Raw genomic sequence first — 11,909 nt, 5'->3', positions numbered from 1 at the left:
CATACACATACATACATGAAGTCTGACATGCAAGTGAAATGTTCTTTACAACCGTCCAGCATCAAATAGAAAACAAAATTTAAATATATATATAAATATAAAATATAAAAAATATGTATAAAAAGAAGTCTGCAAAGTAAAGTATAAAAAATAAAATAAAGTATAGAATATAAAATATAAGTATAAGATATAAAGTGTAAAAGTGTAAAAGTGGCTGTCAGAATGTCCAGTGCAAAGTGACTAGTGCAATTGTCCAAAAGTAACTGGCGAGTATCTGGGAAAGAGAGGCTAAACATGGGAATCCCGGTGATTAGGTACTGGGTGTTCTCTGGATCAGACACAGCGAATGGCCTGCGGCAAGCAAGAGCTCCTCCTCATTCTCTCTGTGTTTTGCCTTCAGGGAACGTAAAGCGCTTTCCTGAGCAGCAGCAGAGAAAAAGAGTCCATTGTTGGGATGGCTGAGGTCTTCCACGATCTTCCTGGCCCTGGTACAGCACCGCTTGTTGTAGATGTGCTGCAGCACAGGGAGCTCAGCTGGCCGCACCACCTTCTGAAGAGCTCGCCTGTCACTGCATGGTGCTGTTCCTGAACCAGGAGGTGATGTTTCCCATCAGGACACTCTCGATGGTGCAGGTGTAAAAGTTCCTGAGCACCTGAGATGGGAGTCTGAAGTCCCTTAAAGCGCCTCAGATGGTATAGGCGCTGCCGGGCCTTCTTCACCAGGGTGTTGATGTGACAGGACCAAGACAGGTCCTGCGTGATGTGAACACCCAGGTACCAAAAACTGTCCACTCTCTCTCCACTGGGGTCCCGTCGATCATGATGGGATGGTAAAAAGCGCACCTGCTTTCGTGCTGAAGTCCACTATTAACTCCTTTGTTTTGCTGACGTTCAGGAGCAGATTGTTCTCCTGACACCATCTCTCCAGGTTGTTGATCTCCTGAAGGTAGGCCATCGTTGTTGGAGATCAGGCCAGCCACGACAGTGTCGTCAGCAAATTTAATGATGGTGGTGGAGTTTGTAGTGGCCACATAGTCATGTGTGTACATGTGTGTACAGCGAGTACAGCAGTTATTTAAGCTCGTCTGCCTGAGAAGCATCCGGCGCTCGTTTTATAGTCCGTGATGTTTCTCAGTCCTGCCACAGGCTCCTAGAGTCACTGTGTTGAAACTGTCCTCTAGTTTCCTCCCGTAGCGCCTCTTTGCCTCCTTAACCCTTTCTGCCGCCGCTGTGCTGGCGCAGCCTTGTATTCGGTCATATATCGGTGACTATCCCCGTGTTATAGGCTGCGGGCGGGATCTCAGAGAGTCACGGATAGTTTTGTCTACCCACGGGTTCTGGTTGGGAAAGCGTCCTGATGGCGATTTTCTCTACCGTGTCATCCGCTAGTTTCCTGATGATTCCCACCACTGCTTCCATGAACACGTTGGTGTCCTCGAACTACACCTGAACATGGCCCAGTCTCGTCATCCAAAGCGTCCTGCAGCGCGCCACGAATGGTCAGTCAGCGTGACACCTCCCTCTGTACCGGGGCTTCCTGTTTCAGCCTCTGTTTGTAAGCAGGTGCGAGAAAATGGCGGCATGGTCTGATTTACCAAGCGGCGGGCATGATTTTACCTGGTAGCTGTCTCTGAAGGGTGTGTAGCAGTGATCCAGTGTCCTTCGCCCCTGGTGGGGCAGGTGATGTGCTGGTGAAAAGTTCGGCAGTGCGCTTGAGGTTTGCACTGTTAAAATCCCCCAGCACAATGAGTGCGGCGTCGGTGCTGTGACTGGTGTGTGTTGTGAGGTGGTCGTGTAAGTCCCATATTGCAGTGTCCGTGTCCGCTTGAGGTGGAATATAAGCGGCGCTGACTATGACCGAGCTGAATTCCTGTGGAAGATAGAAAGGGCGACATTTGATGGTCAGAAGTTCCAGGTTTGGTGTGCAGGGAGCGTGAGAGAGGAACAACGCTCGCGCTGTCGCACCAGCGGTTGTTCACCATCAGACACACTCCACCTCCCCTTGTCTTCCCGACTCCATTGTTCTGTCCATACGGTAAACAGAGAAAGCTTCGGCCGGTTGTATGGCGTGGTCGGTACCGCTGGGTTCAGCCATGTCTCTGTGAACCAGAGGAGGTTGCAGTCCGAATGTCTCTCTGGAACTTGATCCTTGCCCTGAGGTCATCGAGCTTGTTTTCCAGAGACTGGACGTTGGCTAACAGGACACTAGGTAGGGAGGGGCGCGGTGTGCGCGTGCCCTCAACCTGTTCCTGGCGCCGGCTCGTTTCACTCGTGGGCGCCGGTCGGTCGCGTCCTTTTGTCTTCGACAGGATCTGCATTTCGGCCAACATGGGTCGGGTTTAAAAGCAGCGAAAGTTAGGTGCATTGTACCAATAGATATAAGAGTGGCTTACAGTGGTATGTAGTAACAGCCATCTTATATAAAAGAAAACGCGCAGACTATCCAAAATACTAACAATTAAAAGAAAAACAAAAAGTTTTGCAGGAGCAGTCGTGGCGGCAGCCCGAACTCAACGGGCGCCATCTTGGGATCTAATAATTAGTGAAGTTTAATCTAATCTAATTTGATCTAATAATTAGTGAAGTTTATATAGTATATTATAGCATATTTATATAGTATATTATAGTTATATTAGTTAATGTAGTAATATTAATATCCTGCATTATGTCCTTCATAGTTACGAATAAGCATTTTTTCCAATATAGACCCAATATTCTGTCTTTGAATAAAACCCATATCTGTTCTGAACACATTTATTAAATCAGTCAGTCTTGATAATAATGAAGCTTCAATCACATCTGATTTCATTTTCAGAGAGAGGCGAAGAAGTCAAAGTAAAGATATTTGTAGCTATATTACAACTCCAGAAGTGTGTTTATTTTCCAGATATTTTGGATTGCTCCTCTTTCTGGTTAAAGAAGATGCTAAATGCCTTTCATCGTTCCCCAAATAAAACCCGAATGTTTTTTTAATATATGCATGTGTTCTTGTTTATTTCAGTGCGTGATCAGAGGATTATTCTTTTTGGGAAAGAGTGTATCGCTGGCAACGGCCGAGTCAGAAACTCTATCCTGGGAGTAGGCGTGCGTGAGGCGGCGTGCTATCCTACAGCACAACCTGACCATGATGGAGGAGCGGTGAGGACGAACGCGTCACGGTCATCAACACTCTTCACCTGCTGGATCCGAACATCTCCGACCACCAGATCGCGCAGACAGTGAAGGAGTGTGTGTCTCTGTCCGACCGGGCCTCACGCCTTCATGATCACACTGCAGTACAGAGACTTCACCGAGAGGAGCGCCACCAGAGTGAAACGCGTGCTCAGCAAGTTCAGCGAAGAAGCGATTCGCGCACCATCGTTCTCACGACCGATGAGAGACACGGACACCTCGAAGCATCGCGCCGCCAGTCGGCTAATAAAGGAGTGCGGGGGCGGCATCTGGAGTTGAAAACCAAAGCCCGAATGGCAATCTGAAGTTTGCAAGAGGGTTGATGAGATACTCGGGGAAAGCCACGAGGAATTTCTCACGTGTGAGATCTATGAAGATGTCAAAGCAGCGTCGGCGGATGAGGAGCAGAGCGGGTTTTGGCTGATCCAGGCAGGTCAGAGGAGAAACACGAAGAGCGTTCCTCCTACAAAGATGACGGAAAACCTAAACAGAGCAAGGGGGAATGAAGGAGGTCTGAGTAAGTTAGAGTAAGGCCTGAAGGTCACACCTAAAAACACAGGGCACACATTTATAAGGCTTTTGAAGTGCCATTTTGGCCTTAATTGCTGAGGAATTCGTGAAACTTAGGTATTAAGGCAAGTTAAGAAATTTCTCAAAGGTACATTGTGTAATATTTAGAGGATCTTTAGGTTGATGAAATGCAATATAATATATGCAACAGCTCACACAATAAACCGTTATGTTCCAGTCCCTACATAGTTTGTACTGTAGCCCTTAAAAGGACAAACAGAGTGCGTTTCGTCACTATGTCGCTCTTACAAATAAAACAATGGCATGCTTGATGAACAAATAGCAATGACGTTTGCAATAACATTAATTTATAGATTAAATAGGTAATTATAATTCCTTAATTTACCTTCGTTTTGCTGGCTATCTCCACTGTCTCAGATCTTAACCCTATATCTTCTCCAAAGACTATAGCAATACAGAGACAGTTTACTCCTATACTTGTGAATGTTAGAAATCCATCAATCAATCACTTTTATTTATATAGTGCTTTCAACAACACAGATTGTATCTGAACAGTATCGAATAGTGATATAGAAATAATATAAAAGGAAGCATCAACAAAGCATGTCAAGAGGCGATTTACATGCAGTTGGTGCCCTGGAAATTTACCAGCAGGCAAAATAAATGTATGAAAACATGCATTGAGAATCATTCTCATTGGATAAAAAGTACATGTTTATAATAAAAAAACAAGTTTAGTGAAATCCTATTCTGAAGCGTAAAGAATAGTTCACTTAAAAATTTAAATTCTGTCATTGTTTACTCATCCTCAAGTAGTTCCAAACCTGTATGGATTTTTGGGTCACCATTGACTTCCATAGTGAGAAAAAATACTACAGAAGTCAATGGTGACCCAAAACAGCCTGGTCACAAATATTTTCCTTTAGGTTCACCAGAGAGAAATTCATACAGGGTTGGAACTAATTGAAGGGTGAGTACACAATAAACACAGTTTACATTTTGGATGAACTATTACTTTAATGTTAATTTAGTAATAGGAACAAACACTTGAGAATCAATTAAGAAACAATTATATATAATAATGCTTTCGACAAAATAACAGGAATGTTTACCTAATCTCCATATTGTCAAACATCCATATTTAATGTTTTTTTGCTTATTTTTACAGCTAACATAAATAAGTGGATTCGTTCGAGCTGTAAGTTGACGAAACTACATAAGCGTTTTACACACATGTTTATTTTCCACATTCTAAAAAGCGGTTGTTGTTAAGCGGCGTCTAGCGTCCATGATCACGTTTTCAGTGCCAGCTAATTTCTCCAGGAAGCAGAAGCTGAATCTGGTGGTGTGTGAAGTGATCCGGCGTCTAAAGTCTCGGTGTCTAAACTTCTACGAGGCAAAATTCGAAAAACCATCGCCGAGAGATGGCGAAAGTGCGTGAAGAAAGAGAGCGATTCACAGGCGTCTGATCACGGTGGTGGAGCTCCCAGCTCTCAGTCGGCTCTCCGAGGAGGAAGTGACGCCTCAGGCTCTCCGCTGCGTGTCTCTCTGTGATCCTGGGGTTCCACGTTTTCCTCCTCGTTATTGCTGTTGGTCAGTGACGGATGAAGTCAAAGCCGAGGTGGAGGCGATCCAGAAGAACTTTAACTCAGAGAGCACTTAATAGTAATGTTTACCAATGACGGCAGTGTTAACAGGCCAGTGACAGACTTTATAAAACACAGCCCGGAAACTCAGAGGTTAATCGGTCACTGTGGGGGTCAGTACTGTGTGATGGGTTTAAAAGATCACGAAAACTCAAAACAGGTGCTGTCTCAGCTACTGGATTGTATAGAGAACATGAAGACCGAACCATATTCGCTTCAGATGTACATGAAAGCGCAAGAAAATAGAGCCAGGCAGCGAAACAGAGAGAAATATAAAGAAGAACTGAAGAGGATGGAGAACGAAATCAAAGCATTAAAGCAAAAAATATGTTTGGAAGGTGAGTGTTTTCTTCATCAGAATGTAAAAATCACGATCTTGCAGCAATCGTGGTGTGTCTGCTCCAACATACCACATGATTTACTCACCCTCGAGCCATTGAAGGTGTAAGTGATTTTCTTCTTTCATATATGTTTATGTAAGAAAAAATCAATATTGCTTCTAATATCTATCTTCCAAAAACTGTTGTACTTAGCAATCACAAGAAAGTGGTTGATTTTCAGCGGTTGATGGTTTAAGCTCTGGTGAGAACATGCTTCTTCTAATTCTTGTTTTTGTTGTTCCTTACTTTTCATTGAAGCTAAATCCAGCGTCATCTGCTGAGCGCCACTCTCTTGGGAAAGCGTATGCGACAGTTACTGTAAACTAAATTACGTTTCCAAATGTGGATATTTTCTTATGCAAACACATTGAGGCCTTGTGGAGCACTTTTATTATGTTTTTATGCTTATGTAACTCTTTGAAGAGTTTGCTTAATAACTCGTTGCGCTCAGTGATTAAAAGTTGCAAATGCACAAGAAAACAAAAGAAATGCAGTCCACTTTCTTCGGCGATGCGCACTTAGCAGAATTTTTATTTTCCCCAGGAGAAGCAGGTTAATTAATTTAGCCTTCACAAATCATCACAATTTGCCTAAAATAAAATCTTAATAATTATATAACATATCGCAATGCTACTTTGAATGTTTGAGCTACATAAAATGTGTCTGCCTTTAGAGCGCTTGCTCTGCGGAAGAAGGGAGGCGCCAGCGCCATCAGTCACATATTATTTTCAGTTCAAAAATAAATGTAAAAGTAATGCTCATAAAGGTAAAAGTAACACATCCTTTGGAACTGTAAAGAACGCTTATATATATATATACATGCTCTGACATCATGAATATGCTAATTAGCCTGTGAGTTGGCAGCACTTTTGCTACAATTATGAGCTTTATCACGTTATTTAAATGAGGTAATGTTTAATTCATCCCATTGTAATCACATTATGAATGAGATATGAAGTGAAAAACTCCAAAAATAGAACCGCATTATATTAATAAATGTATATGCATTATTTCTAGGTGCTGAATGTTCAGATGATCAGAAGGGTCTGAGGATTGTGTTGATCGGGAGAACAGGAAATGGAAAGAGCGCAACAGGAAACACTATTCTGGGAAGAAAGCGAGTTTTTGAGTCAAGCGAACATGGATTCAGTGACGACCGACTGCCAGAAAGGAGTTGGTGAAGTTGCTGGTCGATCGGTAGCTGTTGTTGATACGCCAGGACTCTTCGACACGACTCTGTCAAATGAACAAGCGGTGGAAGAGATAGTGAAATGTGTTTCATTGTCGTCCCCCGGACCTCACGTGTTTGTCATCGTGCTGAGCGTGGGAGATTTATAAAGGTGGAAAGCGGATACTGTGGATCTAATAAAGAAGATCTTTGGTCCAAAAGCTGCTCAGTTCAGCATCGTACTCTTCACTAGAGGAGATGATCTCGAGAATGAATCCATAGAAGCGTATGTGGAGAGAGGAAACAATGCTGAGGCCAAGAAACTGATCAGAGATTGTGGAAACAGGTTCCTGGCTTTCAACAACAGAGAGAAAAACAAAGACAAAACTCAAGTGATTCAACTGATAAACATGATAGAAGAGCTGAAAAACACTAATGAGGGCCGATACTTCACTAACAGCATGTTTGAGGAGGCAGAGATGTCCATTAAGAAGAGAATGGAGCAAATACTGAATGAAAGAGAGAAAGAAATTCAGACACAAAATGAGGCGTTAAAAGCCAAATATGAGATGGAAATGAAAAACATGATGAAGAGGCTCGAGGAAGAGAAACAAAGAGCAGATGAGGAGAAAATGAAAATGCAGAATCAGTTCAAAGAAAAAGAGGAAAAACTCAGAAAGAGTCTGAGGAGAAAGAAAAAGCTGAACAGAAGAAGCGAGAGATCGAAAAGCGAAAACAATCAGAAGAAGAAAAACAGCAAAAGCTGAATATCATAACAAAATAGAAGAGATGAAGAAGGAGATTGAAAACCAGAGAGATGCAGCATGAAAAACTTCAAAATGAAAGAGAAGAAGAAGATAGAAAGAGAGAAGAGAAAAACAGACAGGAGCGAGAAAAGTTGAAAAGTGAACAAGAGCATTATTATAACAGAGTTGAAGATTAAACAAGAGGAGGAAATAAAAAAAGAGATTTGGAGAAGAAAATGAGAATGAAGAAGAAGAAAAGGAGAGACAAGAATGGGTGAGGAAAATAAAAGATGCAGAAAATGACAGAAGGAGGAAATTAAGCGACAGCAGAGAGAATGGGAGGATGAAAAGAAACGACAGATGAGCGAGCGAGAGGAAGAAGAAAGAAAGAGAAAAGAGAAACACGAGGAGCAACTGAGAGAAAAACAAGGAGAACTGGAGAAAATGAGAAAGAAGTTTGAAAGAGAGAGAGAACAAGAGAGAGAGAAGATAGAGGAGGAGAGACAGAAACAGAAAGAGAAGAGAGAAGAGAAAGAGAGAGAATATGAAGAAAGAAAATGGAAACAAAAGATATTATGAGCAGCTGGAGCAAGAGAGGAAAGAGGAGGAGAAAAGAAAAGCGAGAAGAAGATAAGAGACGAGAAGAAGAGAGAGAGCGATGGAAGAAAATGATTGAAGATCTGAAACAAGAGCAAGAAGAAGAGATGAGAGAGAGAAATAGAGGAGAAGGGGAGAAAAGAACAAGAAGAGAAGGAGCGAGATGAAATAAAAAGGAATACGAAGAGAAAATAAAAGTCATCAAGAAGAAACATGAAAGCGAAGCCAGAAACAGGCAGAAGAATTTAATGATTTCAGGGAGATAAAAGAGCAGCACGTTCAGGAGCTCCAGAAGATACTGGAAGAACATCGGAAACATCAGGAATTACTGAACCAGCTTTACCATCACTTGAAACACAGAGACAAGTGAAGAAGTGGAAAATCTGAAAAAAGAAGATTAAAGATTTGGAAAAGCCATTGTGTAAAATCCTGTGAGACTGTCACGTTCCCCGGACTTTGTTATTGTTTTCATCTCGTGCCATGTGTTCCCTGTGCCCTGCCTTTCCTCCATGTTAATTGTATGATTGTCTGCAGCCGTGTCTCGTCAGTGTTGTCAATTACCCTGTGTATTTAAGTCCTGTGTTTTGAGTTCTGTTGGTCCGAGCGTCGAGGTCCTTACCTGATGTCTACCCCTGTGTTTATCCTGCCTGCCTGTTCTACCTGCCAGCCTTTTGTATCTTTATTTTTACCTTTTGAGATTAAATCCATTTAAGTTTATTCTAAGCCTCGTGTCCTCCGTCCCGCGAAAGCGCAACCGTGACAGAACGCTCGGACCTACAAAAAGTAAATAGCGGTGTATTTTCCCCCTTATTTTTGGTTTTTTGTCATGTTTGCCCAGTTTAAAGACCCAAACTTCCTCATCCGCCTGCTGGAGCAGGGGGATTGCTCTCTCGAGGACTATACCGAACTGTTCCTCGAACTGGCCAACGACTCGCGCTACCCGGACAGCTTTCTGTGCGGAACCTATTTCCGCGGACTTAATACCTCCAGCCAAGCCCAGCTGTCCGGGAGCGGTCCTCAAGAGAGCCTCGCCGCGTACGTCGAGTGGGTGCTGGTGTCCTGCAAATCTACAATGATGGTTGCGCCTGAGGACCGCGACACCAGCCCACTCCAGATCCAGAGCCCAACTCATCCCTTCACCGCAAGGTCGAGCCCCAGCCTGAGCCCACCGCTGACACGGGGCGGAGTCAGCGCGACCACGGACCCCATCGCCAGAGAGAGCGACAGAGTCGTGGAGGCGTAACAGGACCCGAGCCATATCGTCAGACCAGGTGCGCGAGCCAGCAGCGGAGTTCCCGCGGTGGACACAGCCGACTGCGAGGGAGAGCGCGAGTGGAGCTCCGCCTACTGCACATCGGCTGAGGATGAGCTGATCATCCACCTGGGGCTGCTGGATCTGCAAAGGAGCTGGATGATGTAGACTTGGACTTGGACTTAGACTGGGCACCTCCCCTGTATCCTGAGTTCCTGTTCCCATTCAGCTACCCCGTTAGCCCGCTGGTTCCGCCCAGCCGTCCCGTTAGTCCGCTGGTTCCGCCCAGCCGTCCCGTTAGCCCGCTGGTTCCGCCCAGCCATCCCGTTAGCCCGCTGGTTCCGCCCAGCCGTCCCGTTAGCCGCTGGTTCCGCCCAGCCATCCCGTTAGCCCGCTGGTTCCGCCCAGCCGTCCCGTTCCAGTGCCCGCGCCACGTGCGCTCTGTCCCGTTCCAGTGCCCGCGCCACGTGCGCTCTGTCCCGTTCCAGTGCCCGCGCCACGTGTGCTCTGTCCCGTTCCAGTGCCCGCGCCACGTGCGCTCTGTCCCGTTCCATTGCCCGCGCCAGACTCCTCCTCGGCTCGTAGACCCGTCGGCTCCCCCTGGGCTCCTAGCTCCCTCCTCTACACCGTGGTCCGTCAGTCCACCAGCTCCACCAGGCTTCATCGTCACTCCGGCTCCGCCTTGGTCTGTCGTCGACCATCCGTCGCCTCGGGATTCCTCTCCTCCGGCTTTGCCTCGTCCCTCCATCCCAACCGGCTCTGTCAGGCTCCTCCTTCCCTCCAGCTTCACCTCAGTCCTCAGTCGCTCTGGCTCCGCCGCGTCCTTCCCGTCCCCGTCTCGTGTCGTCGCGAAGCCTGCGGCGTCGCCTTGGACCTCCAGCGCCTCGACGTCACCTTGGCTCTCCGTCTCGCCTCAGTCTCCTCCACCACCTGCTCCGCCGCCGTCGGTCGGCTCCGCATGGCGTTGATGGCTGCTCCTCCTCCATGGCTCCTCCCTCCGTCGGCTCCACCTTGGACCACCATAGCTGGGCTCTGGATCTCCTCCTGCTCCGGACTCCTCCAGTCTCCTTCCTGGCTCCTCCCTCCGTCGGCTCCACCGTGGACCACCATAGCTGGGCTCTGGATCTCCTCCTGCTCCGGACTCCTCCTGTCTTCTCCCTGGCTCCTCCCTCCGTCTGTTCCTCCTTGGACCCTTCTGCCTTTTGCCTGCCCCCTCCTGGGGATCCGTCCTCCACCAGAACCTCCTCCCAAGACCCGGTATCCCCAAATCCTAGTCATTTTGGTTTTTGTTTGTTTTTGTTTGTTACCCTTTAGGTGCGAGGACGCACCTTCCGGGAGGGGGGGGTAATGTCACGTTCCCCGGACTTTGTTATTGTTTTCATCTCTTTAAGTTTATTCTAAGCCTCGTGTCCTCCGTCCATGCGAAAAGCGCAACGTGACAGAGACGGTGAAGTTCATCAGAGCCTAACATTAATAATACCTTTTTTTTTGGTGGATTTAGATTTGATTTTCTCTCAAATTATAACACAGCGGAGAAGAAATGAAAAGATCGAGAGGCATTCAAATGACAGTATTAATGCTTCCGTTATATTCTGTTTTACTTAAATTGATCTGTTTCTTTAATAAAAAGTATTAAATAAGTATTCAAATATTATTTTCCAATATTTTTACTTCTAAAACTGACAACGACTGTTTTGTTTCTATCTGAAATACGGTCATCAGGAACGCATAGCATCCCTAAACTTAGCGTCTTAGCAACATTGTTGTGAGACTTTTTTAATGGACTCTAATTAGACCTTATATAGTATATAGGGTAACTGAAAATGCACTTTGTCAATGCACATCTCTAGTCTTGCGGTGAACTATTTATTTGCACAAATTAAACCACAAATTAATAAATAGTTAAAGTCTGACATTTGCTCTGCTTTGGAATTGGACTTATATTCTAATGCCATTTGATGTCTTGTGTAGAATATCCTTAACAAATTTCATCTAAGTGTTAGCTGTCGGTGAGAGATGGACAGGAGGAGAGCTAAAATGCATCCCCGCCCACCCTTTATTTAATATTTAATGTTATGTTAATAACATTGTTAATGTAATAATAGACTTTTATGTGAGTTAAAGGAATAGTTCACCCAAAAATGAGCATTCATTCATTACTCTACCTTCAGGGAGTAAAAATAGCTGATAAACATCACAAAAATAATCCCCACCCCTCCAGTCTATGAGTTAAAAACTGTGTTTATTCCGTAATATGCTCCGGTCCTCTCCCTGCTTACTGGGGTGATGAGATTCACAGCAGACTGCTGTCTCTTAATGGCTGGATGTCTATGTGGTGCCCATGAGAATAACATAGGTTCCAACTGGATGAGTTTTTAAGGCAGATCTGACCTGTTGAAAAGAGATGGTCTTCATCCC

At 45.1% G+C, this 11,909-nt stretch overlaps 1 pseudogene; it reads left to right on the top strand.

Annotated features, from left to right (window-relative positions):
* Positions 1-1,452: 1,452 nt before the first annotated feature.
* Positions 1,453-7,839, top strand: LOC122332710 (annotated as a pseudogene).
* The last annotated feature ends 4,070 nt before the right edge of the window (positions 7,840-11,909 follow it).

This window comes from Puntigrus tetrazona, chromosome 3 (genome assembly GCF_018831695.1).
Source record: "Puntigrus tetrazona isolate hp1 chromosome 3, ASM1883169v1, whole genome shotgun sequence".
In the NCBI taxonomy this organism is placed as follows: Eukaryota; Metazoa; Chordata; class Actinopteri; order Cypriniformes; family Cyprinidae; genus Puntigrus; species Puntigrus tetrazona.
This window is presented reverse-complemented; position numbering and strand designations above follow the sequence as displayed.